We start from the raw sequence: 5437 nt of genomic DNA, 5'->3' as shown, positions 1-5437 counted from the left end.
ATATATAATTCAGATTAGTTTTGTCACACAATTTCAGATTTAATGATTTGGATGAAATGAATTAAATATAGGTCTCTTTAATTTGAAGAAATATATCAGTAACCTTATCTAATAATAAGGGTATAACTCTATATACGTTTGCCATTATATTAACTAGTTTATTTAATTAATTAGGGTAGGACTCTATATAGGTTGGGAAGTATTTAACTTATATATCATCTAAGTTTAAACAAAAATGTTTTGACGGCAAACGAAAAATATTAAGCGGATATATTTTATTGTAATTGGTGACCTCACTTTAATTTATGTAGATTGGTTTTAACATATTTAAAACAATGACTACTATTTCCCAATGCTGCATCCGCAAATAAATTGCCATTTCAGTTTCGACGCCACCAAACGTTGATATAACTACGTGTATATCTTTTGTTGCAAAATAATTCTTCCATGTGCATAAATAATTCTTCATTTAAATCAAGTTTTTGGTTCTTTTGAAGTTTCACCTGGCCTTCGACTATTCTATTTTATCATAAGTAGGTCTTATAGTTGACATGTAAAATATAACTATAAGTTTGGGTAATTAAGTAAATTTTGTACATATATTATTCTTGAGCATAACAACCAACAGGACCTAAACAGTTCCACCAAAACAGTAATGTTAACCTTAAGTACATGATAAATATATATTGAAATAAGTAAAATATGTGGAAAAAATTATTGTTGAAAGTGAAAGTAATGATTTCGGCCAAAATAAAAGTAGGTTAGAAATTAGCCTTTGTCATTAATACAAGGTTCATGTTTAAAGTGGTGCAAATTTTTCAATTTAAAAAAAAAATGCATCGTAGCAAAAGGGAAGAGTAATTGTGGTCTGATGCCAGAAACGCGAAAATAATGGAATTTAACAGAAAGGACACATATGACGGACTTTGGAAAGAAGGGAGAGGGATTTTGATACCTTTTCTGAAATTCTAAAGACATAAAATTTTGTACAAAATTCATCCTACAATAGATTACAAGTGGTAAATACTGGCAATTTTGCTGGTGTGTTTATAAGTATTATCTAAAGGCATAAAGCAATAAGTAAGATTGATATTCCGACAATGGGTATTTACCCAAACTAACATGTTTAACCCCGCCACATTATTTATGTATGTGGTCCGAGAACACAATTAATTCGTAGTGCATTTCCTTTAGAACATAAATGAAAATAAAAAAAATCCCACCTGCGTTTTCTCAAAGAAACTTTTACAGTGTGTTGTACTACTTTTGGGACAAATTATATCAAATTTATAGAAAACTTCATCGCCTCCAACTCAAAATATGGACAATTTTATGTTTAGGGCGTCTTGAAATCTTTTGACAGCTTCCGAAGTGCTCATTTTCAACCTTTTTCAGCTGGACCAAATCACAACTTTCCTTTAAAATTCTGGACCCAAATTTTTTTACAGTGTAATTTCATCCCCCTACTTGCAATTTGAGGCAGTGAACATGGAGAAATAAATTTAGAAGGGGTATAAAAATTAATGGCAAGTAACCCACTGTCAACACTAGGGACTATATTTGTGAACAACGAAAATCAAGGGACGACAATGGTGTTCTCGGACCATGTGCCTGTCCCAAGTCAGGATCCTGTAATTCAGTGGTTTTCACGTGTTTATGTGTTACATATTTGTTTTTCGTTCATTTTTACATAAATTAGTTTTCTCGTTTGAATTGTTTTACATTGTCTTATCGGGGCCTTTTGTAGCTGACTCTGTGGTATGGGCTTTGCTCATTGTTGAAGGCCAGACGGTTACCTATATTTGTTAATGTCTATGTCATTTAGGGTTTTTATGTATAGTTGTCTCATTGGCAATCATACCACATCTTCTTTTTTATATATTTTTTTCAGTATTTTTTGTTAGGGAAACGAAATTTTGCTGCAATGACATAAACACAAACGTAAAATTTCATGTTTTCCTCTCTACATAGTTACAAAAGAAATCTACTAACATTTATATCAAAGTTTTTGTTTTCTTACAATCTTCGTTACTTATATGTGAAAAGTAAAATCACAAAAAAATGAACTCAAGAGGAAAATCCAAAAACGGCATCAAATGGCAAAATCAAATGATAAAACACATCAAACAAATGGACAACAACTGTCATACTTCTGACTTGGTATAGGCATTTTCAAAATGTAGAAAATGGTGGATTGAACCTGATTTTAAAGGCTAAACCTCTCACTGATTCAATATGGGATATATATAGTTGTTTAAAATCTAGTTTCAAAGCGTCAGAAGAGATATCAGTGATAACAGTGATGTCATTTTCCATAAAATCTGAGGATATGTATATTTGTAAATACTAAATAAAACAAATAAGATGTTCTTGAATAATGGTTCATTTTAATAATAAAGCTACAATATATATATATACATATCATTATAAATAATATCCATATAAAGTTAAAGCTTTATGTAGTTATGCCATGAGTGTCTTTATACATTATAATTGCATAATTATATATAAAATTTTAATGAAAATTGATAATATATATGAGTGAAAAATTTTAAATGTAACCTTCAAGATTGATAATAGTGTACAAAATAGTTTCAATTTTCTAAATTAAATTTAACTAAGCTTTTGACTGCTATAAATAAAGGCAACAGTAGTATACTGTTGTTCAAAATTCATAATGGATTAAGAAAAAAACAAATGCAGGTTACAAACTAAAACTGAGGAAAAGATAAATTATAAGAGGAGAGCAATGACACAACAGAAACACAACACTTGAATGTCACACACAGAGAAACAAACTACAATATAACAATGGCCATTTTCCTAACTTGGTACAGGAAATTTTAAGAAAAAAATGTTGGGTTGAACCTGGTTTTGTGGCTAGTTAAACCTCCTGCTTTTGTGGCAATGTTAAATATAAAATTAAAAATACAACATTACATGACATGACAGGACTACAGTACAAATAAATGAGAAAACATACAGGACAGAGAAACAAAAAATAATAGCTATCAGGCTTATAATTTAATATGCCAGATGCGTGCTTGGTCAACATAATAAATGAGGTAATGTTAAAAGTTTATATAAAAATAGATTGTCTTTGATTAATACGGAAGTTGCTAACATAATGATAAATTCTGACAAAGAAACATTTTTTTAAATAAAAAAAACAACATTAAAAGCTGCCATCTTATAGATAAACATCATGTCTCACACAAGATAATGAATTTTCAGTATTTTAACTAATTATTCATAACCATTGATTTCATAATCTTGTCTATTTTGTATTTGACAACTGTAAACCAACTACTGTAAATTCAGAAATTACTGTGTGCATTTTTTATTGCTATTTAGTCATTTTAGACTGAATTGTGATTTTAATTTTTGCATAATTGAAAAATCATGTTCAATTTCAATAAAAAAATTCAAAATGCAAGTTTAAGTTATTGCAATTGCCAAATACAACTAGGCTCATTTTTTGCAATAATTTTTGAATTTACAGTAGTTTACATGAACCTTTATTCATACACTTAGGAAGAAAAATAATGCAAGTTTAAATTGTCACAAGTTTTTTCTATTTGGATCATTGACCTTTTTTACATCAAAAAATTTAGAAAATTGTAAAAATATATTGCTGCAAAGTCTTATGTAATTATAAAACATGGAAAGAAGAGTTCCCAAAAATAATTAGTTTTACAGTTTTATTTAATTTATAAGTATGGAAAAAAACCATTTCACTGTAAATTCAAAGATATCAAATAATGAATAACTTCTGTTAGTTTAAGCACAAACATTACAAATTACAGATTTACTGGGGTATACATATATACTTAAACAATTATTTGATTATGAAGCATATTATATCATGAATTCTACTAAATCTCTGCTATTTGGTATCAGGAAGTCATTTTGTAATTCCAATGGCAAAAGATAAAGATTCCCACAACAGTACATTTCTATAACTTAAGAGGAAGTTTTTCAAATAAGAAATAATATTTGCTTCCTATTAGATAAAATAAACAGTTTGATTATCATACATGGATTTCTGATTGTAAACTTTTTAAGGATCAGCTGAAGTCTAAAAATAGATATCAAAAGAAAATAACATAACATAATATAAATATGATAAATTAATAAAGTAATCATAAATGGATTTCTATTTTCTTTTGTCATGGAGAGATGTAATATTCAAGTTTTATGTTATAACTTCGGAATATCCAGATAAAAAATTGAAAACTACAGTATAACTGGGAATTTAAAAAAAAATAAAAAAAAAATATAACATTACAATATCATAAGTTACATAAAACAAATCTAAATTATATAATACTATACTATTTTCCCCTTTATACACTTAAAAACAAAAAATGAACTGCCAACTTGGATGTAGATCAAATTAACTTATAAAAAACACAAAATACAACTTTTTACCATTAATGCCCATCCTATTGCTTCAAAAAATACTACTCATCTTTTTACTTTGAAAACAAATCTTTGCTTACATTTCAGTTTTCTTTTCACTGAACACATACTTTTAATGGCACATAAAACACATAATCCACTATGGTTTGGAATTTTACTTTTACAACAATTGTCCTTCTTTATAGAGGGGTTTCTCAACACTTGGTTTACCATACTATTACAGTGCCTAATTTTCTTTAAGGTTTAAAACCACTTGTTCATATCCCCATTGCTTTTTATGTTAGATTCTGTATTTTAAAGCATATATGCATATATGGATACTTTGTTTAAAGTTTAAATAAAGTGGCAGACTTGTGCTGAAAATTTCAACATACCATTAATTGCATATTGGAGCGTACTGGTTCCCGTAAGTTAGATACTACAAAACAGGTACTTCTGATCTAACCAACAGGGCAACAGGGCAAATGTGCCCTCCTATCATAATTGCATGGTTTTTTTATTATTCAAAATAATCTAAAAGTTGGAATTCACATCTTTTAAAATATCAATAAATTGAGTTGTCCTTCTTATGTGTTTTTTACTACTTTACAACTATGGCACAAATCAATGATAAAGTTCAGTTTTGAGTATGGTAGTTTTAAGGTCCAAAAAGGAAAATGAGAACATTTCAAAATGAATAGTTGCACAAAGGGTGATAACTCTTTTCATTTTACTCTAAAAGTGAATTATGTATAATGATAATGGATTATCTAACTTGATTGATAATAAAATCTGGATAAAAATGATAATACCTTTTACATATTTTTTTTCAAAATGGCATCAACTCAAATTTACCAACTCTCAATTTGATTAAAGCTTTCAGTTTTGATTTTGCACAGTTATAATGCTATATTCTTTGTGTAATGAATAATAATTACCCTTAAAAAATACTGTTTCTCAAATATGCATCACTTCAAATTAACACAATCTCAATTTGATTATCACATTCTAATCTGATTTTGTTCAAGTATATTAC

The sequence above is a fragment of the Mytilus trossulus genome, chromosome 12 (assembly GCF_036588685.1).
Source record: "Mytilus trossulus isolate FHL-02 chromosome 12, PNRI_Mtr1.1.1.hap1, whole genome shotgun sequence".
Classification (NCBI taxonomy): Eukaryota; Metazoa; Mollusca; class Bivalvia; order Mytilida; family Mytilidae; genus Mytilus; species Mytilus trossulus.
This window is presented reverse-complemented; position numbering follows the sequence as displayed.